Below are 27,025 nucleotides of genomic sequence, written 5' to 3'. Positions count from 1 at the left end.
GGGGCATACTCGATCGTTTGTCATCTGCCGATATCGATGTGAATGACAGCTGACAACATTCACTCATTTCACTAGCTATTTGTTTATAGATTTTTATATCGATCAGCTTTGTATGAGGGGGCCCTCCTCCGCTGAAACCCGAATACCAAATAATCCCGGATATTAATTATAATTAATACAAATCTCAAAAGCATTGAAAATAAAGGTGCTATTTGAAGTTAAATTACTGAAAAATGTGTTTAACATAAACTATATAATTGCAATTTTTACGTATATCATTTCTTCATTTCTTTCATTTTTTTAAAATGATGATGCGTACCAAATACGAATTTAACCTCTAAAAAAATTAAGGAGTTGGCATCCTCCTATATATACAGCATATATATATACTGGTTAAGTGACAGGACACGTGTTCTTGTGGAATTCAAATTACAAATATCTTTTTCGTTTCCTTTTTCAACCTCTCTGAAAATGATTTTTTTTTTTATAATAGCACATCTGAATAGATACTTTCGGTAAAAATGGACTTGATGCACAGAATATATTCATACATTATGATTAAAAACAACATTACGATTATAGTGCATTTTAGCTATTTAGAGTGAGTCATCCTTCGTTCACTGTCGTTCATCCTAATGATTGTGTTTGACGCATTTGTGAACAAAGGCGTTTCTCAACACTAGGTTTGTTGTCACAAATATGTTTTGTTTGTTCGGGTCTAGTCATTATTTGTTTCGAGCATGCGCAGATTCCCCGGAAGTGTGGCAGGGTAATCCCAATGGCGGAGGATTGAATTCACCGAACGGATTCCCCCCATGTGTTTGTGACAAAAGCGGGTTTCTGTGAGATAAAATAATGGCACATTTATTAGAAACTGGATAGTCATAGCCACCAAAGGTAAGTCTTTCTTTAAATAAATGTCTTAAAGCTGAATTCTTATGAAAACAGTCAATAACATGCATGTGACAGGTGGTTCGAAAGTTTGTCGTTTTCAAAAACAATGGGATCGCGCCATATCCAGATCTCGCCCACATGAAATTACCAAACGATCAAGCCATCTACAATTGTGTGTGCGTGTAGTCACGCCCGTCAGGTGGAAGCAAAGGGCAGTGTCTACGTTGTCGGTGTCCTGTGTATCGTATGTATATGGAGAGGACCCGGTTGTGTATTCCGTGCACGAAGAGTGCCAGATTGTATGTGAGATTCACACCGTTCAATGATTCATGCCCAGTAGCTTCTAAGCCCTGTAATAGCTTGGTCCGACAAAGTGTTGATACTGTTGAATCCATACCCTACATGAAAGGGACTGGGTCGAGATAACTGTCTGAATACAAATCACAAATCAAGACTCATTAACTGTTATGTTAGCTGCAGTGATTGGCACACGATTGCGAGATCAAGTGATTGTTTTGTTGTCAACAAGGCGATAGATAATCTTTTACGAGGTTTTCTTAATTTGTGAATGGAGAGAAAATTGCTGCTCCACAGGACCATGTTTAAAAATATTTTACTTTTTTAGTAAAACTACAAAAGATGAATATCACAGCAAACATTTGTTGAAATAATTAGCATGAGAACAACCCTTTATTACCCCAATGATTCCAATGAACTGTAGGCTCTTTTTAATGAATGTCATTTACAGGCGCATATATATTTACAATTGCACAGTTCCTAATTAAGAGTATTTAAGACATTTGAAAAATTACTTGTACATTTACGACTCATACCACCACAATCCTGTATGTAATGATAATAATAGGAATTATATGACAACTAAGATAGTCATTAACGGTCATGTAAAAATATGGAACATTTTATCAAGTTGACTTTTTGTCTTCAAAATTTGATAGCATAAATCCTAAAGAAATGTTACCTAACTCAGTTCTAGCTTTCTTTGGCTGTATCTGAAGTACATGTAACCATGGTCTGTTTGCTGTGTAGGGTTCTTGCCAAAGGTCTTGTGACCTTTCTGTAGTACATCTGTATTCAATTAAGGTACCCATAATGCCTCCCTTGAAGAACATTCAGGGAATTCCCCTGCCATTGTGAATAATGTCTGTGGAGAATGTAGATGTGATGGAATCATTGGCAAAAAGTTCATCCAGTAGTCCTGTTGATAATGCTAATGTCTTGCTGAGACAGGTTTGTTTGGTGTATGAACGTATGTGCTCTCGATCATGCTAATGCTTCACTAAGACAGAAGACTTTAGTTTGGTTAATGAATGTATGTGCTCTCGCAATACCTGTTGTTTTTCTTGCTGTCTGTTAACACTGTTGATGAAAGTGTCAAGGCCTCATTAGGTGAGTTAGCAATGGGATTGGACAGGGCTTTCTTCATGATCAGATCTCAACAGATTAGAACAGTGGTGATAGGATATGGCGTGGGAGAGACTGAAGTCATACCGTATTCGACGTAATAAGCACCCAGGACGCTCTCAAAATTAGAAATAGGGGGCTCTTATTAGAATATTATTTTGGTGAAAAAAACAGAGTTGAAAGATAAATTTCGTGGTTTATGCTGACAGCCTGAAATGTTATATACGACAGATATATTTTTCCAGAATTTAATTGCCCATAATTAAGGGTGCATATTACACATGAGTGCGTATTATACACGAATAAATAATTCTTGTGTCAATCTTTTGTCAATCGGAAGGGGTGCAAATTGGGATTGTTCTCTCGCCAATATATTAGCAAATCGAATACAGTATTTCTATAAGATGTTTTATGAGGACCACAGGAAAAATTAATTACAGATTTTCATCCAAAATGTTCAAAAATATGGGGTGAGGGGCATTTTGTTTTTTGTATATATTTATGAAAGAAATACTATTCAAGGCATTTGTGTACATTTGCCTGAGATATGATTCTCAGTGACTGTGATGCTGCATGAGCTTTAATAGGACGACACAGAGGTGTATGTCTTGAGAAACAAGTCAACACACAGAATTTCCTTCATTAATAGTTACATGGAGACAGACATTATGCTGGATGGGCTGTTTGGAAGTGAGGTGGGTGGTGATGAAAATGTTATCATTAAATAACTATCAGAACTTTTATCATTATTTAAATTACAGGACCTCTATATTTCTTCTCAAGAATTTGGTACAATGAATACTATTGTACATCCCCTGGGACACAAGGTTTGTTTTTTCCACGTCCATTCTATACATTTGCGTGTACTGGACGCACATTCTGTGTCATGTAAATCCCTTTCCCTTGATTCAGTGTCAGGGACTGCAAACCACAAGGACATCAGGATGCACCTTAATTTCAAATACTGGTGATCGCATTTCCTCAAACATTTCCTCAGTAATAATTCCTAATTCAAGCAGTCACATTAAATCTGGGGTGGGGTAGCCTAGTGGTTAAAGTGTTCGCTTGTCAAGCCAACGACCCGGGTTCAATTCCTCGCATGGGTTCAATGTGTGGAGCCCATTTCTGATGTTCCAGACAGAATAGTGCTGGAACATTGCTAAAAGCGGAGTTAAAACGTTCCACACTCACTCACAGAAAGTCTGTGTGTAATGTATCTGTCACCATGGGCTCGTAACGCCGAGGACCTGCGTTTGATTCACGACATGGGTACAATGTGTGAAGCCCCTTTCTGGTGTTCCCTGTCGTGATATTGCTGGAATATTGTTAAAAGCGGCATAAAACCAAACTCACTAACTTTCACCATGGTCACAGCTAAGAGAATACCAGAAATTAGAAGTTAAAGTGGGTGCCTTAGGTCCTGGAGTATACTCCTATGGTATTTGATTCTTCCTCCCGACCCCACAAATTTTAACTTTTAATGTTGGGGTTATCATGGTTATTAGTAGGCTCCTGGCTGTCCATGATGTGCATTATGTGGGTAGGTGAAGTGAAGCACATTCTCGGTGACTAAGTCCTGATATTAATACACTTACTCTAAAGGCATCTCTTGATGATATGTAGGTTTTAATCAATGATGACTGGTGTGTGAGCAAGTATGTGTGCTTCATCCTCAATGAGTCAGATGCAAGACTAAATCCTCTTACTCCAGAGACACGTATTTGATGAGAAATAATTGCTAAGCCAATAATCACAATATTGTATGTTAACTGCAGCAATATCTTAAGAGACAATTTCATCTCCTTAATATCATTTTGATCATGTTAATGCCATTCTAACTTGTCTCCACAGGTTTGAAATGGATGCATTTGTTTCAATGAATCGACATTCACAACATACTTTCTCACTTTAATGTCGCTCATAACGAAATATTTTACAACTCGTGCTCCATTTTGACCCGAATGTTGAATGTAAATGAAGTCAGCATCATTCGTCAGGCCATGGATCAGGCCAGGCACTGCACGGATCCCCTGTGAACAAAAAGAGAAAATCAATAAGTGAATTAATAGCATCAATTTGTGGGGATAAGAGTTGGGAGAGGCAGTGGATGTTTGGAAGAAAGCAGCATCTCTTCGCCGCCACAGCCGCTGTTCTGCGGTATACCCTGTTGCTGTCCGTGCTTCTAACATCTTAGGTTCAAGGCTCGGTGTAGTTGTCATTAGGTGATTGACTAGTTGACTTAGTCATCCCGAGCTCTCCGACCCTCGGCTGGGTCAGATGGTTGGGTGATATGTCAGTATGTTATTGCTCAACAAACTTGACTTTACTACAGGGACATGGCCTGGAACTGCTGTGTCAATGTTGTAAACTCCTGATGAAACTTGTACGTTGTTGTGCATGTTGATGTTTGTCAGATTTCCCAACCATTTTGTGATGAAATGTCCGAGATCAAGGTAATAAAAGGTTGTTGTTATAAAGCTGCAGTAAATTGCCATTGTTCATGGTCAGTGTCAATATTGTAAGCGCTAGATACAGGAAGTTTTGATTATCATGCAAGGGACAATCAGAACCAAAGAATACACAATTTAGGGATGAGTATTGGATGTTTACAGTGTATCACAATATTTTACGATGCACAGGGCTGTATTGTAATACAATTCATGATATATTGTATAATTCTAAAGTTTGAATTCAGAAGCAATTTGAAACACCAGTGTATGAATTGAAGATCATAAGTGAAACAAAACAAGATGCTGGTACAACATTGTAAAACAAGATGCTGGTACAACATTGTGTTTACACATTTAATAAATATGCACAGATACATGCCCTGGGGCAGTGATGACTTCGCATTACACCACTGCCTCGGACAAACTCTAGAATTCGAACATGCTTTTGGAATTACGGTAACATTACGATGGTATTTGGCATGTGTATAACATTAAACACATGATAAAAAAATCGCAACTTGAAATCACCCAATATAATCAGCATAAAATACTGATATTGTGATGTGTATTGTGGAAAGAATGAACCTCAATATACCGGTAATACTGCACACCCTGAATACACATTGACAAAATATGATATATGTATCATAATGTGATACACCAAAAGTTGATAGTCAGCATGGTCTATGACAATTATTGCAGGATCTGAAATAAAATAAAGTCTGTTAGTCCGAAACTAGTAAACTTCAGGGACTAGTACCATTTCCTTGTGGACTACCACATTTACCATGAAGTAGGTTGCCACTAGCAGATCTGGTTCGATTCCGCAAATGAGCACTGTATAGAAGTGAGTGAGTATGGTTTTATGCTGCTTTTAGCAATATTCATGCAATATTCTGGTGGGGGGACACCAGGAATGGGCTTCACACATGGTACCCATGTGGAATCGAAACCCACGTTTTTGCCTCGAAGAGCAAATGTTTTAACTACTTGGCAATCCAACCTCCCCAGTGTTTATAAAGGGAAGCCCCTATTTGGTGTTTCTTGATTTATGTTGCTGGTATATTGCTGAAAGAGTTATTAAACCACCAATTGCATTGAATTAGATCTTAGTTATTGCTACTGCTAAGCAAAGATCTGAGGACATCCCATTAAGGGTCACGTCAGAATGACCTTTTGCGAACTCTGACCAACCAGTGGAATGACTGACAAGAAGTCGACATTAGCCAATCAAAAGGCACCTTTGTGCTTTACGGCACTAGTTTCAAACTGGCGACTAAGCTTTGAAACATATTTAGACAAATGCTCGATTACAAATTTGAAATGTGAAAAAAAATAAATTCTGTAATGATTAATTGATGGCCTATATCATGTATATTGTATGGATCCAGTTGTAAAGCCTGTCATTCTGAATGCCCCATGTTACTTTTTTCAAGGTTGCATGACTAGAATACACATTCCGATCTGGTAAGCGATTCTCTGATTGGTCAGATGAAAGGTCGTTCCCACGTGACCCGTAATGGGATGTCTTCAGATCTGTTTAGCTGTAGCAAGAAGTAAGATCTGATTTCAATGAGATTGTTCCAACCACTAACTCATGATATATAAGGAATAGAAGGTAAATTAAATGCATCAAACATTGATATTGACAACAGAAATCAAGATTGCCACAGTTCACCTGAGTATGAACTTGACAGGGGTGATGGATGTTTTCTAAGGGCAGCTATTAAACCTGAACTATTTCTAGCCTTCTCCTCTGGTTATGTTTGCTGGGTGGGGTTGTTCATTATGCTAGATACAAATCTATAATTGAAAACTGTGAGTAAGGACACCTGCCCGGGGCTGCAGGACAAGTAGATCTAGCTGACCCTGTTATTTCAGGGTGATTGATACCTCCAGAATGTGATGTCTCTATTAGTGTGAATAGTCACTCCTCCTGTAAACAAGAAGGCAAGATGGAAGACGCAAGGGGGGTCAGTTCTTTTCCCTTTTCTTTTGTAAAATAGACAGTTCAAGTATACAAGTCAAAACTTGTATAATAACATCTTTGGTAGCTTTTTATGTTGAAATACTACTCAAAAGAAGTTCAAGAACTCACAATTTTTCATGTGGCTATAGTTACTCTGTCATGGATGTGGGGTATTGCAACACAGCCTTTTAATTGTGGGTGTTCTTTTGCTTGACACTGACCAAAATTTGTCAGTGGTCCAAAGTACTAGCACCAACCAGACACAATGGTGCTTAGAGTTTAGACTCGATATAACGTTGATTTAAGAAGTCATGCCAACTTAAATTACTTAATTCATCCCCAACATAACACTAGATCACCGGACCACCATTTATTTAATTTTATTGGTCCTTAAGCATATTTACTAGACTCTGACCAGCGGACCAGTGTTAGTGTCGAGCACTGTCTTTTAAGTAGTAGTATACATGAGCTATCAGGGCCTGAGGTTATTAGACTGAAAGAGATTTTACTAGCCTCGTCTTTGGACTAGTTGCCTAAGTTCTGGGATAAGATTACAATGCACAATGTGATAAAGCATTGAAGTCAACGAAAGGGCCCTTTTGTGAAACATTAAAATTTCTTTGTGAAGCTTTTGAGATCAAATACTTTCAAAACGTGTCCTTTTCCTTGTTAGGTTTTAGTTTTGGTAACTGCTGCAACCTGGAAATATTTGTTTCTGAAAGGATGTGTTTCCTCCTCACACAGTGACCTCATCAGGGGAATCTGTATCATCCAAAACTCATCATGATCAATAAAACCTCTGTACCTCTTACACGATAGGTGGGGGCAGTCGGGTAGGCCAGTGTTTAAAGCGTTTGCTCGTCACACCGCAGACCTGGGTTTGATTTCCCACATGGGTACAATGTGTGAAGCCTATTTCTGGTGTCCCTGTCTGTGATATTGCTTGAATGTTGCTAAAAGCGGTTTAAAGTTGAAAGTTTTGAAAGTTCCTGCAACAGCTAACCATGTTAAAACTTTTGTTGAAACCAAATTACAAAACGTAAAATAATTTCTTTTTTTGAAAAGTACAAAATTACTTTTATCACAGTAATATTGAAAATATTTGAATAACCACTAAAAACTCAGTAGCATGAAACATTCAGTCATATTTGTGATTTACTTCCTGAAAACCATAAATAATGCAAAATTAATGGGCCTTTTTTTGTATCCTCTTGGAGACAGAAATGGCCGTTTTCTAGAGAATATTAAGCAAACAGTGTATTTATCGATACAAAGGCATTGAATTCATCCCCAGCAATGAACTGTAATATATTGCATTAAGTTAACAGGCTCCAGTGGTTTGACTGGGGAAGACGTGTTGGCGGCAATGGTGGTTTGTGAAGGAATGTCATTTCTGCATTGATTTTCTTGCACGTTTTGATTTGGCTTTTTTTTAGGCATTGTTGCAAAAGGACTGGACATGGATGAAATTGGAAATTCACTTGTAGTGCTTGGAAAGGGACGAAGTGTTGCTTGCTTGCTTAAATAGAAATGGAATTTCAAGATGCCAATTACTCTGGGGAGAATGTGTATTATTTGTGTTGTGGAGTTAATTTGGAATGCTAGTGAGTTTAAGAATCCTGAGCAATGGGCAGGATGGTGTCAGAAAAATATTTAAAAAAACCGCAAAAATTTAGGGAAATGTGACTGTTAACATACCGATAATTATTCACGAAATGCATTTAATTATAGTCTTTGGGCACTGCTGACACTTCAAGAGAACTGTCTGTTACATGCGTACATCATGTATATGTTTATGGAAAATATTAGTGTTATGTTTTCGCACTGCTTTGATAAAAATGAAATAATTTACACACTACACAAAACAGATTGATTTGCAATAAAAGTTTAAAGAAAGAAGACTATAAGTGTGGCCTTATGTGAGAGGCTGAAGTGATGGAAATCTTTGAACTGGTGTGGGTTTATGACTTATTACTTGAATCAGCCGTTGTCATGGTTTCAACGCAATTGACACCCCGCAATTGATCAGTGTCTGTTTCCTGCTAACAGACTGCAGCTTGTTTTTGACAGAAATATTGTATCATGTTTCATTATGTTCATGTCAGCACAACAACAAACATGTTAAGTCCACTAGTCTTTTTGATAACATATAGCAAAACGTATAAAAATGGCAAATTTCTACTAGTCCTTATGATACCTCAACTATTGGGCAGTTTGTAAGGACGATGCAACAAGTGCCTTTTTCATTCACTGCTATTGATGTCAACTGAAAATTAGGTATATCTCCTCAAGGTGCATATTGTCAAGAGAATCCAAGAATTTTTGTACTTTCATATGGTACTTTATTTGTGCATGAATACAGTGATAGTAATTGGCACTAGTCCTGTAGTCCTTGCCAAACTGCCCAATAGTTGAGGTATCCTAAGGAAAGGTAAAGATTTGCCCTTTTTAGGGTATTTGCTAAATGTTGTCGTCATAAGGACTCGTGGGCTAAAACTGTTCGTTTCTATGGCTGGAATATATCCACTTGACATGCTCAACTGAAGTGAAATAAATATCTGTTCCAGATTTATGAAAATTAATTACTTCCAACATGAGATTTTAGAAGTTTGATGTGGAGCTGATGTTTTTTGGACATGCTTTATAAGCTCTCATTAAGCTCTGATGATGACAGGTTTTCCGGCTAAAGATCAACTGGAGGAAAGTCTGAATCAGTGGAACTGTGTTCATGTTTGCAGATGTTAGACATGGTGAAAAATACCAAGATCAAGTTACTCAGACATGTCAGAAGGAAACTGAACAGTTAGTCACCATTTAGAGCTAGACCTGTTGGATGTTAATCTTACAGTAAATAACCCACATATGAATATAACATGTTTCCGATATAGTAGTCCTTTTAATGTGAGAACTTTGTGAATTTATATTGTATAAAATCACCTAGACTAACACTTACCATGCTTACTATGACTTAGTCAATGGAAACATGTCTTTAAAATAATATAATTCCTCTCTGCTGTGGAGTCAAACAAACAAGACTTACCTAGGCTTTTATTAAAAAAAAAACCCTAAAAAAAATATAAATTCAACAGTCATGGTGCAGGCCTCAAAATCACCATTCTTCTGTAATTACAAAACCTCCATCTTTTATCAATGCTTATTTGCATATATTAAGATAGGGTTCACCTTTTCCAAATGAAACTGTTTTAACTATGTCATCTGTTGAAGATTACATGACTTCAGTTCCTTTTATCATGTATCGTGTTTATGGTATGAAAGTTGATAATGTAATAGTCTGAAAGTTGAAATCTTGGAGTCTTTTTCATTAAAACCACGAAAGCATCATGAATCGACCATGTACATGACTTCAATGTTTTTGTCCACAATATTCCGACCAGACTTTATCCCCATGCCGAGCAGACATTCCATGAAGCCCACTTGATACATTATGCATCCCAGGGTATAGTCACACCATCTTATACAAACATCGTCAGCCTCCGAATCTGCACCAGAGTTGTACATCATGACAGATGCAGTGTTTACCCTGAGACTTGTGTTCAGTGCAGTTATCTAGGTTACAAAACACAGACCTCATACACGCCTCAGCTATATATACATAATGCTCAGTGGTGGTATCAGAGAGCCTTCACCCTCTCCCTGTGGAGAATAGTTCAACCAGGGATATAGCCACTTGGACATCTTGGTCCAAGGGAGACCACTCTGTCAGGATTACTTCTGAGCTGGACTAAATGTCATTGGTATCAGATTAATTCTGTTGCAAAGATAACGTGTATCCTTTCTGACATTTTTTCTACGATATTCTTCGTGGGAAGTGGAAGGCAAAGGATTCGATGAGACCAAAGGTGAATATATGCATGGTGTTTTTGTGTTTTGATATTTGTGGGAAATTGGGATGAATTGGGTTTTTTAATACCTCTGAATCACTAGATTTATATTTATATCAGTTTCCATGGTGTGATGAGTCAGACTGTATAATCTAAATAAGTTGAATGTAAACTAGTAGTGTCTTTGGGTGATGATACTTTACTAACCAATTTCAGATGTTTACTCGATGTAATCTGTATCATATAAGCATACAAAATCTGTTAATACATTAAACTATTTGATTAGACACATTCAAAGACATTGAAACAGCCGAACAGTTAAGAAGTGAATGTTTTTTTATTGGCATGAAAATGATGATCAATGTAACTATACACATTATTTATTAAGATGTTTTGCAGTTTCACATGATCACAGATCTGAGGCAGGAACTAAATTCATCACCCGCCTTAGCTATGCACTCAATATCGCTAAAAAATACTATTCAATCCACCAGAGCCTTATGCAAAAATTAATTCCAATTTCATTCGCAAAATGTTCAGGCAAAGAAAATCTGCATCTCCTCTCTAGCAATATAATCATATCAATCATATTTGTATTCTATTTTGTATGTCAATGTTTTTAACTGCTCTTTCTTCTTCTTGATAGCATGCAATACAAATTCTTGCTTTGTACAGAAATGTAGAGGTCAGTAAATAATTGAGCATAAGTCGAATAATTTAAGTTCAAGTTAAGGGGCAATAATTGAAACTCTCTTGTGAGTAATTATTTTATAAATCAGTTGAAGACAATGATTACACTTGTAGTTTCTGCTTTCTTGACCCCAACTTATGAAGACTTGGCCATTGCTTTTGGTCTTGTTCAAAATCTTACTACAGTAAATGTCATAGCTTTCAAGATGTTGGAAGTGGAAACTTGATCATAAGCCTGAGTAGGATTAAGTGTACATTTTACTTATTGGAATTACGTAGAGCAGAATGTCTGAGGAGCCTAGTCCCATTATTTTTTAAGAAATGGAGAGCTACAAGGATTTTCCACAACTTTACACATCTCGACTCTTTGACAAAACATTTTAAACAGCCATGTAACATGCATTGAGAAAGTCACCCTTTCATGAAGCACGTGCAGCAGAGCAGAGAACACAACCAACTGTCCATTATTGAAAAATAATCAAGCTCCCAAACACCAGAATGATGTGCCAGATGTGTTATAACGGATATTAGATATGGGTACTGGCCTGACTGTAGTATTGCAGTTTTTTGCAGTAATGATTCATGTATTGTGACACGTACCACAATATATTGCATGCGTTCTTTCATCTGTAATTTGTTGTGAACCTGAATAATATTAACTGAAATAACTTGAAGGTTTTTGAAGTCTGAAATGGGCCATACATTGGACTTTACCCGCACGTATTTGACAACTTTGTAGTCATCATGTTGCCAATACATAATAGACACATTATGAATAGGAAGCTGGTCGCGAATAGGTTTGCTTTTTCGAAATCAGTTGCTTTTTTCTGAATTTCATAATTTTGATTCATTATTGATAACCAGTTTTGTATTTAACATAGACACACACAAAAGGCAATGGAGAACTAGGTATATAGTTTTCTTCATAATCAGGAGCAGTGTTTAAAAATAGGCAGGAAATTCCAGCAGTCATTATTATGACCCTTAACTAAGTGAAAAACTAAAGATTTCAGGGTCCTGAGTAGCAAATACTATAGACATGATAGAAGCTAACCTCATGGACTCAGGAAGCAGTGTTTAAAGTAATTTTGGATCCCAACAAGGCAGGTGACCCATAACAGCAGTAGAAACTAACAGTTTTAGTCCACTGGACCTTATAATGATAACATATAGCAAAACCCTTCAAAATGGCAAATTTTTACTGGTCCTTATGATACCTTAACTATTGAGCAGTTTGGCAAGGACTACAGGACTAGTGCCAATTTCTAACGCTGCATAAGTGTTGCCTGCCCGCATTTAGACACAAGGTTTTCCATGACGCACAAATGTGCATCCAGTACACACAAATTCAGAGAATGGACGCAGAAAAAAATATATCCTGCATCCCTCGTGATGCATTATAATATCCATAGTACCTCCAGCGCTTCAAGAGCAGTGATGGGTGTCAGTCATTTCATCCATCAATCATGACCACTGTCCACATGATCATTGATTCATTCCAGACTCTCAAGTAATTATCAAAATGTACAGTACACTACACCATTCCATTACTTTACAGGACCCTCACATTGCCTGCAAGACCTTTAACATGAATTATTTGGGGCCCCCTGAACCCCCACTTTTGTAAGTCAATGTAAAACCCTGAAATATAAATATTGAAAAATCGCAACAAATAAGAGACATATTGCATCTTGATTCAGTTGGAATAATGCAAACAATAACTTGAGAATCTTCAAGGAGTTAATTAATCTGAATTGTAAGTAGTCTTAAATTTTCTGCCAGAAAGTCGGGCAGGTGGAAGAAAATTTTATGCAGCCCGACAGAAAAGTTACCAGCCACGGGCAGGCGGGTAGGCAGTTATTTTGGACACTGTCATTAAGCCCAAGTCGTTTTACACGGTAGTACAGAGAAATGTCTGTCAAACACACAGGCCAGTGTTCTCAGTCTGATACAGAGTTATCTCCCTTTGTACACAAATGCAGAATGAAGTTGTCGTGACATCTTTCATTCCATTAGGCATGACTGTGTATATTATCCATTACAATGATGAAACAAGTTAAAAGATCAGAAGTTAACTTGTAATAAACTTGATAACATATTATATAAATCATCAGCAACATACTATCTCCATCAAGACTGATATTGTAGTATGAAAGAAAAAGGGTTTTAAAATAGTTACTTGTCTGAATCCTGTGGCTAGTAATATTCCTGTTGGTCTCGTAGATGTAACAACGGTCTATACCATGAAAATATCACTGACATTTTCTGAAAATGACACTGAAAAACAGTTCGATCTGGTCAAATCAGCTATGACTATATTTATCATCTGTAAGAGTTACAAGATGCTGTTCTTTGAGCATGTTGAGCTGTGGGGAAAAAATCCCCTGTCTGAGGTCTCTTGACAGAAGGAGTTCGGCACATCGTGTGGATGGTGCTGTAGTTCATGAGGATGACTTGAAGTGTTTTCTGCACCTACAGAACTCTTGACAATGTTCACAAACAGAAGCGACCAAAGCAAGGGCTTTATCATTTCACATCTCTTGATCAAGTTTTTAAATATTCTCTTTGAACATTGGTTACTTTCTTATAGTAGTGATCTCACATGTATTTATTTCAGTAAAAAGTTATGTATTTTCCATTTCTTAACAGGATATGGTTTTCTTGATAAGAAACATGAAACAAATGGTTTTGTGTGGTACAGTCTGGGTGAAAAATGTTCGATGGCTATTTCTGGCATGGACATTTTCTTGACTGGTCACTAAATATTAACAAACTTGGAAAGGAGTCGATTGTTTGACATGGAAATATGGGGTGGTGGGGTAGTGGGGTACCTTGGGAGTTAAAGCATTCAATCATCACACCAAAGACCTGGGTTCCATTCCCTTCATGGGTACCATTTCTCCCTCCCTCCCTCCCCCACTCACAATTTGCTTGATTTTTTTCTCTCCCTATTCTGCGAGCCAGGTGGTTCAGTTGTCATGGAAACTATATGAATAAGTTATCCATTATTTCATGATATCATAGCATTACAGAGTGACGTCATGTCCGTCTCTGAGCTGTTTCAATACAAATAGGAAACCAGAAACAATTTTTTGGTATTGACAGTATTACATGTTTTTTCTGATTGAATGGTGTTACCGAGTATTTGATATTTGAAATTTTTGACATTTGAAACCTCTGACTGACATGACTGATGCTGTCGTTTTCAGACAAAATTCAAGTTATTGAAATAATGATTGATTGCTGTGCAAAAATTGTAGATAATTAAATTTCAGACATTGAATTGTGATTATCAGCTAAAATTTAAAAAACACAAAATACCCTTTTTCAGATTTATTCTAGCAATGTCAAGGGCATTGACTGACTGTCAGCCAAAATGTTCAAAAGGTCTTTTTGTCAAATTTGGACATGATAAAAAAAAGGGTCTTATCAAGAGTTGATAAAATGATGAAGATGTCGTAATGCCATTTGTCTCCAGCTAATCACTGTAATTTCTATCTCCAATCTGAACTGCTTTTCATTTCCTGGCCACATAGCTGAAGAGAAGTCATGGTCGGGAGACATTTGGAAAAACTTAAGCCTGACACTGGTGCGCAAACAATGCTTCCAATTGTACATATGTTCTTCCTGCAGGGAGACAAAGAACGACAAAGTGATGATATGAATGAAGTTAGAACCAGCTGCCAGGTATTCGCAACCTATGAGAGCAGTGGAAGAGAGGTTATATAAAAGTCAGTATCTCTTTAGTAGATCTGTAATGATATCTTCCCAGATAATTGTGTGATGAATTAGATGATGCCACTTCCATGGGCGAAAGGAAATTCAAGCCAGAGCTGCTGCCAAATATCAAAGTTGACAAACTGGTAGACAATATGAACATAAGATCTGCTGACAGTTGATGCCAGGGAGCCTGAATGTTGGTTTCAACTCTTTGTCCTGAGAAAACTTGGACGTGATGCGCCATGAACTGGTTGAAGGCGAATATGGTAAATATGGTAAATATGGTTATTGTTGTGGAAATTGTTATTGATTTTAGGTATCAGATTTTAGAGGTTTGTTTGTTTGTTTTTTAACTCCGCACTCAGCAATATTCCAGCGATCTGTAAATAATAGAGTCTAGAATATACAATCAGGTGACTGACATCATGAGCATCGATCCACGCAAATGGGCTACGATGACATGCATCAAACAAGTCAGCGAGCCTGATTCTACCCCGGATCTTCACAGGTTTTGAGAAAGTCATGCAATTTGTTATTATATTTTCAATTTAATCAGGATTTTGTTATGATATTTTTTGTCTTGCTCATATTTCTATAAACACACTTTATTATGCACTTTTTTTAGTAATCCTTATCGAGAATGTCTCATGGTGGGAAGCTTACAAATATGTAAAATAAGAAAGTATGGATGAAGGATTTTGAACATGTTAAAATATAGTTAACATTTTAAACATTTATAGATTTCAAATATTTTTGTATTCTGATCTGGTTTTTGGTCTAAAGTTTGTATATGATTCTGAAAACATATTCACCACATAACAATGTGTTCTATTGATCATGAGACCCATGACGATCTGAGTTAGAATAGGTCTTTAACATCCCATGCTTGCAATGAAAGGTGACTATCGTTGTTGTAATAGGCGACAAACAGGATTGGTTGGTGAGGCTTGCTGACTTGTTTGATAAATGTCATTGTATCCCAATTGCGTAGATCGATGCTCAGAGTGTCGATCACAGGATTGTCTCGTCCAAACTTGATTATTAACAGACCGCTGTCATACAGCTGGAATATTACTTGGTACAGCCTTAAACAACAAACGCAAACAAAACTTTATTCATCATGTTGAGTGAGCAGTGTGGTAGCATGTTTGTGTTTACTGGTTTGATAAACACATGATGATGATCATGATAATAATATGGTATGTCATGGATAAACATGCTGTTTATTTGTGATCAGGCTTGTTAGTTATGATATTTGCTTTTAAGAACACATGCAGATGTTACCATGGTAATCTAGTCAATCATTGTTACAGAGGTATGCTGCATTGGAGATAGAATATCATGAAATAATATTTTTTATGAATTGATGGAAAATCAAACCTTTTGAATGTGGACATGTTGCATTTTATTGAAAACATTGTTTTATATGATAGAGAAATGTTAATGTTTTGGGATGTAACAGATTCAAACCTGTTTGTACTCACGAAGTATCACTAATTATATAAAGAAATCTGATTAAACATTTAAAAAATAACTACTGTGTAAAGTGACTACCTTTTGTTCAACCTGTGTTCAAGATAAATGTACAGACTAATTATTTAAATACCTTTCTGACATCAAGAACACAAAAGAGGCCTTTTTTCTTTCTGTCCTTACAACAGTAGCAGACAACAGTAGGGGGATAGATAATTTGTGTGACTTGGAAGACAGACAAGAGCCTCGCATTTGAACTGTTAAATTTCTGTTGGGCAACATATCTCTCCTACAGCATTCTACGAGTTGTCTTCAACTGACCTCCCAGCTTTCTATGCTGCAAACTGAGATCTGTACGTGCACATGTACACCGGTATACAATGTGCATGTTTTATGGAAATAACTTTGTAAATATCACTGGGTCGGAATGCAGGCGTTGTGCATGTAATGGGAGACAGAACCGACTCGTTGGGGAAGTTCATCTGTGCAGGTTAGGGTGGGTGCTATGTCTGTGATGGAGGGGAGTCGTAGTGATGGATCAGGCTTCAGAAGTGTACATTTCTGTTGAAGATAAGGGACTGACAATTTAATATTCCGGAGGAGGATGGTCTGGTGCCTGGCTTTTTTGTCGGAGACAAAATATTTTTGCGTCTCTAAAATTTAAGATAAATCCCAGGCATGTTCATACGAACAAAAGTTTATGTGATTGAATGGGAATATACTTAGAATATTGTACTGCTTTGTTATGTCAAGAGCTTTTTGTTGAAGACTATATGTTAGCCCAGGTAATCAACCTAAACATCTTTTACCCCAAAACATTGTTTGTGCTCATACTCCTGCCTTTTGGATACCATTACTGACATACTCATGAAGCAATGCAAGGCAGTGGGTTGGGTCGGGTGGGGTCTTGCCATGCTTCATGTCAAACCTAATGATGCTATTATTAGACAAAATGACGTAGGGTCTTGTCAAAAGTTCAATGAAGCTGAAAAACAAATTTTAATCTTTTAACCACCCACTTTTGTCTAAAGCTATATTTAGTTGCCATTGAGAAGCAGAGCGCACACACACTGTTTCAAATAGGTTAAGTACCAGGAAACTCAGTTTGACATTTTAAACATAAATTGAAATTTTGAAGTGAACAGGGTCTTAATTGCCTGAACTCTCGTGACCAATCTTTCAAAAGCATACCCTTAAGATCAGTTGCGTAGAGAAACTAAATGCACTCTCAACCCCCAACCTCATTTCTGCAGCCAGAACAATCTGTTGACAAGACCCCCTAATGGGATGGTTATTAATTTCTTATATGTTGCATATGATCCCTTCCTGATTAAAACTGACATGGTTTTTATTGTTGCAAGGTTGGGAACATGGGGAAAGGGATTTTGTACACATTTTGTACCAATAGGAGAGGCACAGTGAAAAGTTTGATTTCAGTATTTGTATTTTCAGAAAAAATGTACCTGTTTTTAATTTTTTAACTTGAAAACTACTTCATGGATTCTTTTGCAATCAGGCGTACAGTCTATAACCAATAGGAGAGGTGCAGTGCGAAGTTTGATTTCGATAAGTTTGTTGGTTTGTTGTTTAACCCCGCACTCAGCAATATTCCAGCTATATGACAGAGGTCTGTTTAAATGGAGTCTGGACCAGACAATCCAGTGATTGAAATCATGAGCATTTATCTACACAGTTGGGATGCAATGACATGCATCAACCAAGTCAGCGAGCCTGACCACCTGATCCTGTAGTTGCCTCTTACAACAGGCCTAGTCACGATTTTGATAATTGTATTTTCTGAGAAATTATTGCTTTTTTTTTGTTTTGAACTGAGAATTATCTTGGAGTAGAAGTTTGAGGAATCAGTGAGCCCTGCTCACTTTTGCCTTGTTTCTTTTGATGTGGTTATAGTATACACAGTGATTCGAAACACTGCCTTGCTTTCTGAGATGTGGGATGTGGTTGGCCCAGATGTCTAAGGTGCTGCAAATTGCTGTGCAATAATCCTGGGTTCGAATCCCAGATTCACCAAATAGTGATTCCTGATACATGGGCACAATATGCGTGAGTGTGGGTTTCACCAAAGTAAATATCATACGACCTGACATGCAGTAAAATTGCTGATGTTCACTCACTCACTCGAAGAATAAGAAGTAATAGAATAAAAACTTGATTGCCCTGATATCTGGTTTGAAGTAGAATGTATCATGGTTGAGTGGAGGAAAATGATTCGAGTGAATCTAAAACATAATGACTCTGACCATACATTGTGAATAATACATGTGAAATACTCATTTATCACATTGTTTGGCTTTGGGGCGTCTCAAAACTTGTAAATCCCATATAAACATCTGCGTAAAATGGTGGACACAGCCCTGCAGAGTTTAGTTCTAACAATGTTCTTCAGACACCCAATTGAGGGAGAAGACCGAAGCTGGCTGGTGCAGCCTTGAGGCTGGAAGTGTTCAATCATGGACCTGCTGATCACAGGGTTCCAGTACTTGACGACTTTTGTGAAATTGGATCTGCTCGAGTAATACTTGTCTGGACAATTGAAGACTATTTTAGCCCTCAATAGAAGATGTTTTTCACATTTTTTCGTTTCCTGATGCAATATTCACTGTTCTTTTCTCCCTTGGGGACTCCGCGATCTTGTCCACAAATTGAAACTCGTTTGTTGATGGAAAGTTGATGGGTTTGTATTCTGTGGCTGCTGAGGTAGTGAGACTGTAGGTATCGTGTTCAGTTTGGGGTCATTATGGCTGATACAGTATTGATAGAGGGGAGGGAAGGGAAGGGAAAGAGTTTGTGGTAGTTAATGGATGGGTTATATTGTTATGCAGATTGGGCTACTCATTTGCCAGGGTGTTGATTTACTAGGGTTCGCATAAGGCACAAGATGTATTTTGTCTATGTCAAACTGTAATGATTTTCTGGTTGAGAGAGTGAGACAAACCTAAGCTTGGCCAAGAATAGATTCGTTTAGATTTAAATAGATCTGACCAGATCTTTCTCAAATCACATCCTTGCCTGAACATTAAATTCCTCTCGTACTTGTCAAAACCTGACAATTGGCATCAGTTTGGGTTTAAGTATTATTATATTGATAATTGTCAGCTGAGATAACTACTGAAAGACATTTCACATGTCGCGGTTGTAAGGAACTCAAAAGGACCACTTATTTTAGTTTGTTATAACTGTAGTTCGTTACAAGCATTTCGACTGTGAGACATCTTGGATCAAGTCCTGTGACCTTGTCATGTTACTCGATATATAACAACAACGTGCAGTGTATATAGAACTTTGTTGATTTCTCTCATAAATGACATTAGGTCTCAGTACTTTAATCCAGTTAATCACTTGCCTTCAAATATTTATTGCCGTTTTGAACAGGTGTGTTGCCGCTGATGTTGTGATAGGCTGATTGGTGTCACAAAGGTATGGGATATTGATAATAATATCAACCATTGGTTTACTGTTTCAGGCCGCCCTGATACTGCTGGAATATATTACACATTATCATTTGTGACTTTAGCAACAACTCTGACTCACCCACTCACCCACTCACCCACTCACCCATTCTCCCACCCTCCCATTCTCCCACCCTCCCACTCTCCCACCCTCCCATTCTCCCACCCTCCCATTCTCCCACCCTCACCTGCCATTATGACGGATGGTGAGCAGCCATCATTACCAATGGCCTACAGATTGATTATATATTGTTCCTTGCCTGCAACCATTGTGGCATGACTACCGATTCCATTCCATACATATTTTGGGCCCATGAAGATTGCGTGGATCGATGCTCATGATATCAAACACTGGATTGTCTGGTCCAGACTCGATTATTTACAGACCACCATCATATAGCTGGAATATTGCTGAGTGTGGCGTAAAACAACACAGCAACCAACAACAACCATGTATTTTTTACTAAAAGCCTAGGCAAGTCTAGATCAAATTAAACCAAATCTAGTTTCCTTGATTATGAAAACAGCAGAGGAGGAAAGGTTCTTTCGAAGAAGAAAATAATTATTTTTTGAAGAGATGTTTTCATTGACTAAGTGTCTACCGACTCCACAGAGCATGCAGATATATTCATCCCTAACAAGTGCTGCTGTGCACATTTTATAATTTACAGATGTGAGTGTATTTATGATGTAGGTTTCCATTACTGAAACACTGATGTAATCTGTGTCCTCCAGAGAGAATTGCATATCTTCCTGAATGTAAATATCGAAGTAACATCCTTGATGTCCTCATGTGTTGTGTTTTTGTCCCCCGCCGCGCGAAAGTGCGGAGCAGGGGGATATAGTATTCACGACTGTCCATTTGTCTGTACGTCCGTACGTACGTCCCACCTGTTTGTTGCCGCGATATCTCAAGAACTAAACACTGGATTGTCTTCATATTTGGAACTATGGTGTATATACAGACTCCGCCGACACCAGTCGGTTTTGGTGACCTTGACCCCATTTTCAAGGTCACAGCAGGCAAATCTGCTTTTGGATTTGGAAAACGGTGCTGCCGCAATATCTCAAGAACTAATTGTGGAATGTCTTCATATTTGGTACCATGGTGTACATACAGGTGGGGGACATTTCGTCACTTTGTGACAAATACTTGTTTATAATATAAGTTTAACACAACATACTGGAATTACAGCTTGCCATGGCCAGTTTGATGCTTACAGAACACAGACTGCATCTTACAAACACAGCAATTTGTCACGTTAACATGATCAAAGCCCTTTGTAGCAATGGACTTTATGTTATATGATATTTTTTTATGTGGTATGTTATATTGGTAACAAATACATTAATATGAAAAACTTGATTCTTTTGCATTTCTCTGATGATTTGAAGGTGGTAAGAAAATGTTTTCTTAACCCATTTATCTGGTCATACACCTCCACAATTTCATCACAGCCCTGAGTCATAAACAGTTGCGTGACATTTCTCAACAGATTTTTGTTATCAGGTTTCAAAGCATGTCGGTAACAAGAAACTCGGTTGAACCCTGCAGACACAATAAGAAAACCTTCCTGGTGTATTTGATGCAGTAAATATAAAAATGATGCGACCTCAGCTTCATGCACTTGCGACAAGGCACCAGCACATGATGCCCGTGTCTTTCTCATTGTGGCTTCTCAGCTGTTAGGAACGTGTCTTTGGGAACAGCTACTGCTGGAGAAACACCATGATTGAAGCTGACATTTCTGTATAAGGCCAATGCACCAGCACATGACGCCCGTGTCATTTCTCATTGTGGCTTCTCAGCTGTTAGGAACGTGTCTTTGGGAACAGCTACTGCTGGAGAAACACCATGATTGAAGCTGACATTTCTGTATAAGGCCAATGCACCAGCACATGACGCCCGTGTCATTTCTCATTGTGGCTTCTCAGCTGTTAGGAACGTGTCTTTGGGAACAGCTACTGCTGGAGAAACACCATGATTGAAGCTGACATTTCTGTATAAGGCCAATGCACCAGCACATGACGCCCGTGTCATTTCTCATTGTGGCTTCTCAGCTGTTAGGAACGTGTCTTTGGGAACAGCTACTGCTGGAGAAACACCATGATTGAAGCTGACATTTCTGTATAAGGCCAATGCACCAGCACATGACGCCCGTGTCATTTCTCATTGTGGCTTCTCAGCTGGTAGGAACGTGTCTTTGGGAACAGCTACTGATGGAGAAACACCATGATTGAAGCTGACATTTCTGTATAAGGCCAATGCACCAGCACATGACGCCCGTGTCATTTCTCATTGTGGCTTCTCAGCTGGTAGGAACGTGTCTTTGGGAACAGCTACTGATGGAGAAACACCATGATTGAAGCTGACATTTCTGTGTAAGGCCAAGTAATTGCCACCACTTATTTCCAAAGGCTAAATTCCTATTGTCACTTCAGCATGAACTTGTTTGTTTCTTCTGTTGGAGTAACAAGGCAAATATTGTACCAATATCTGTTCTGAAATTGGTATCTATATTTGTGTTTATAGATTTATTTTAGAGCTGATAATGATGTGGGGGGGGGGGGGGGGAAGAGAAAGAAGAAATGTCAGACAAGGCCATGATTCACGATTTATTCTTCTAAATATTGTCATTTGCATCAAACTATTTTGTGTAAGTTTAGCACAGAAAGGTTACCCAGTATAATCTAGATATATATGGAGCTATGTTAAAACCAGGTCTTATACAAGACAAAAACGATATTTTGTCAACTTTAGAATGTTACTTTTCATGACCTATGACTGATATCTAAGGTATGGTTAAGGATATGTTTTGATTGTGAAAAGTGGTCTGGTATTAAATTGTTTGAGGTTTGAGCAAATATGTACAATATGAGTAATAGCCACATTAGGAGTTGTCTGCAGATAACGCCATAACTGTGTGCCTCAGCTCAGAGCAGACTTCCATGGGAATTCCACCATACCCTGGATGTGACACTTGCAACATATGTATCATTACTCCTGAGTTGCAAAGATTTATTTTTGGTGAAGTTTTTTTTGAAACAATTATCTTGTGGCCCGCCAGCAGACATTCGGTAATATTGTCGTTGAGAGAGTAAGCAGACATGATTGTGAAGTGGCCAATAAGTGACTCCACATCAGTCATTGTGACATGAAGGCTGTCCAGGCTGGATAACCCACGTGTATGTTTCCAGACAATGTCTGGAGTGTTGATAATATTGTCCTGATAGTTGACTATGGTTTTAGATCACATGTACTTGATTGCTCACTCATTTGGGTGTTACAGGTTTCCTTTAGCATGTTTAGTACTGCTGTCAGAATTTGTTTTTGTCAAAGTGGTATACATCGGAGACCTGTATCACTTCAGGCTTTCCAACCACAGTCAGCTGACATGCCATGATATAACTGGAATTACTGTTCAAGGCAACTCACTTAAAAGCCCTTGGTCCCAGTGGATTTTTATGCTACATCTTTATTAGTAGCTTTGAGATTAAAAAGAAAATCGGAAAAACATGGCTGTGTTCCACTATTTACTATGTTTACTACCTCCATAACATTTTGAAACCAATTGTATAAATGTTGAGTAAAGATATTACTGCCTTCTGCCTATACATGCATTTTTGACAAATGACCACCTCTATACTTTTCCCTTAGACTCCGGCCCACTGTTCAAAATAAGTGCCTGCCTGTAGGCCCGTGGTAGATCTTGTGTCGAGCCTGTCGTTCCAAAGTTGCATGGGTCCTTATATCCTATGATAAATTCATCCTTTTTTTTGTCACAATAAGCTGCAAATTAGGTCCTGAAGGGTTTAGTCAGGGCCTGCTGTTTCTAAAGTCTGTGGGTCCTGATGGCAGCCTGGTATTCGTTTTGTTTCAAACACTGCTCCGGCCATCATGCATCCCTGGTAAAGCTGTACAAGTTTTTACAATTGAAGGGCTTCTTTGTGGAACAAGGGCCTAGTTTCTTTATGAGTTGCACTCAAACTCATTTTCTGCAAATCTTGAAAATGGGGCTTTGGCAAACTGAACCATTATCTCTAAAAGGATATTTATTTTTAATCAGCTTACTGGCTATTAGAGCAAAATGGATGATTAAAGGATGAAAAAGATTACCAGTTAAGTGGGAATAATTTTCAGTTATATCTGGTGAATTACTTCCTCGCAATTAAGATCCAGTGTGTATCGTGGTCATGAGGGTAAGACGATCTTGTAATTGGTTACTCATTTACCTTTGAATGAAAGCATTATTCACACAGGCAGCATCTGGTGAGATGGTGCTTGACAAACTTGTACATATCATTACCATCAATCTGTATTCATGATAATATATGGGATGCTGATGATGTCCTGTTTAGTCTGAATGGACCAACAAGCCTGAGAAGTGGCTGTTTCCCAGGTGGCTTTTGTTCAGGAAGGTATTCAGTCTTGTTGATGTGATACTTAATAGGAAGACTGCTGAAGGGGCCATGGCAGCCCAGTGTATAATAGAGGAACACTTAGTCAATGAAAAAATGTCTTTAAAATGATAAAAATATTTTTTCGAAAGAACCTTTTCTCTTTTGCCGTTTTCATTGACTGTGGAATCAAGCAAACTAGAATTGGTTAGTTTGATCTAGACTTGCCTAGGCTTTTAGTAAAAGAAATACCTAAAAAATATAAATTCCACGAGGCAATACTAAGTGTATAATTAAACGGCGCTTTACCATATTAGCACCCCGTGAAGATCCGGGGTAGAATAGGTCTTCAGCATCCATTATGCTTGTCGTGAGAGCCAACTAACGAGATCGGGTGGTCAGGCTCGCTTACTTGGTTGATGCATGTTATCATGTCCCAATAGCGTGGATCGATGCTCATGATATCAATCACTGGATTGTCTGGTTCAGACTAGTTTATTTTCAGACCATCGTCATATAGCTGGAATATTGCTGAGTGTGGCTTTAAAGAACAAATAAACAAACCATATTAATAAGGGTTTCCCGTACAGTAACTGTGCTAGACAGAGGTGGTAGTGTCATTTTCCTGGTTTTATCAGTGTTTGACAGGACTTCTTCTTCACATCATTACAAAATTTTAATATTATCCCTAAGACAATTTGGATGTCAAACACAATTTACCCTTCTAAAAACATGAATCAAACATAGACATTGTGTATGGAGAGAAAACAGATTATCCTCTAGACAACCCTCAACAGGCTTTTAGGAGACCCGATAACTCAATTTATTACAGAATATGATAAAGAAATGCACCTTTACTGCTTCATGTTGAGACAGAACAATGATAATCACTACCCATTGGTCCGGCCAAACCCATTATTAACCATTCTCCCAGCCACATAAACACTACTGTATGAAGGGAGCTGATTTCATGTGTTACAGTGTTTACTTGAGTGTGTCACAATACATTTACTTGGCCGTTCCACCACCACACAAGTTTCCCACAATACATCACTGGGACGGCTTACAGCCAGAGTAGTACCGACACTTACAATTCAGTTCCAGCCTCGCTCTAAGTACAAGGACCATGGCAATTTCCTCTTGTGTCTCTCTGTCACCAGTGGCCAGACTATTATAGAAGGCCCCGGAACCTCGTCTAATCTGGTGTCAACTTTGTCATGATTACGGTAATCCTTGACTGAGAGTCTCAAGTCAGTAGATTATTGTAATGTTGTGGCCAGATTGGGCTATATTTGGTTTGGAGGGGATGTTCAATAAAGGCTGCCTGTTGAAGTCCTGAGTGAGGTCAGCTCTGGGTCACTGTATGGTTGTGGTGGTCAAGTGATGCTTGATGGGTTGTAACCTGGGAGCTGTGTGGCTTACTCGACTCAGGGAATTTAGATGTGGGGAAGCAAGCACAATCCTTTGAGGCCCTGATGATAGATACACTTTTGCTGTGTTGACATTAGACTTGCACAAGTCTCAAAGGAAAAAAATATTAGTTTAAATAATAATTTCTAGATTACTGTATGTAAAAAGTAAGAACAAGTTGTCCGTTTAAGAGACTGGCATCCTGTACTGTCCACTTATCTAGACTTGCCTATTTTAAGGATAGATTAACTTTACACCGTTGGACTTATCATTCAGTACAGCCTTGGAGAGGCTATGTCGACATGTGTAAATCAATATGCTTGGAAATACGGGTGAATGCTATGGTGAATGTCTATGGCGTATGTCTTGTAGTGACCAACTTTGGAAACACAGAAATATCAATCATGTTCATTAAAATAAGATATTATGATTTTGTGTGTTATTTTAATGCAAATTATGTGAAATTTAACTTGAACATTTTGAGGCAGTCACTCATCTGTAAATATCCGGTGTAATGCCAGAGGTTAACATTGTGAATTGGTATTCTGGACTCCTGGCAAATGACGACAATCAAGTGCTAATTCTGAATATCATGATTTAAACAAATTTGAATTCTATATCCTATATTCCATCTGCTGAGTCATTATTATTATGTATTTGTTTGTTTGTTGTTTAATGTTACACTCAGCAATGTCCCAGCTATGGGAGCTCAGCCTGTAAATAATTGAGTCTGGACCAGACAAACCAGTGATGAATGTTATGGATATTCTTCCATGACATTGGGCTATGAAAACATGCAGTCAACCAAGTTACTTAGCCTGACGATCCGTGAAGACCTGGGTTAGAATAGGTCTTCAGCAACTCATGCTTGTCGTAAGAGGTGACTAACAGAATCGGGTGGACAGGCACGATGACTTGGTTGATTCATGTCATCGTATCCCAGTTGCATGTGTCAATGCTCATGATATCAATCACTGGATTGTCTGGTCCAGACTTAATTATTACAGACCACCATCATACAGCTGGAATATTGCTGAGTGCGGCAAACAAATAAACAACTTTGCCTAACCAGTCGACCCATTTGATGATTTAGTTGCCTCCTAGATTAATGAAGGTTGCTGGGTCTCTATTTTAACCCAGAATCCCCATCAGGTCCATTTGTATGTAACTCATATGTTATCAGATATGGTAAATGAAATTTAGAATTTATCCTTTTGGATGATATGGTAGTAACATGCATCAGGGAACTACTAATAATGGGGCAGATATGAACTGAAGTATCTGGTG

At 38.1% G+C, this 27,025-nt stretch overlaps 1 protein-coding gene across 1 annotated transcript in view; it reads left to right on the top strand.

Moving 5' to 3' along the window:
* The first annotated feature begins 777 nt into the window (after positions 1–777).
* Positions 778–27,025, top strand: part of LOC139446707 (FERM domain-containing protein 4A-like) — a 222,782-nt gene continuing 196,534 nt past the window's right edge. The window contains exon 1 of the mRNA XM_071227995.1: positions 778–897. The gene's annotated coding sequence lies outside the window, so the exon portion shown is untranslated. The remainder of the gene's footprint in view (positions 898–27,025) is intronic.

Source organism: Haliotis cracherodii, unplaced genomic scaffold (genome assembly GCF_022045235.1).
Source record: "Haliotis cracherodii isolate W230 unplaced genomic scaffold, xgHalCrac1.p SCAF_6, whole genome shotgun sequence".
NCBI lineage: Eukaryota > Metazoa > Mollusca > Gastropoda > Lepetellida > Haliotidae > Haliotis > Haliotis cracherodii.
This window is presented reverse-complemented; position numbering and strand designations above follow the sequence as displayed.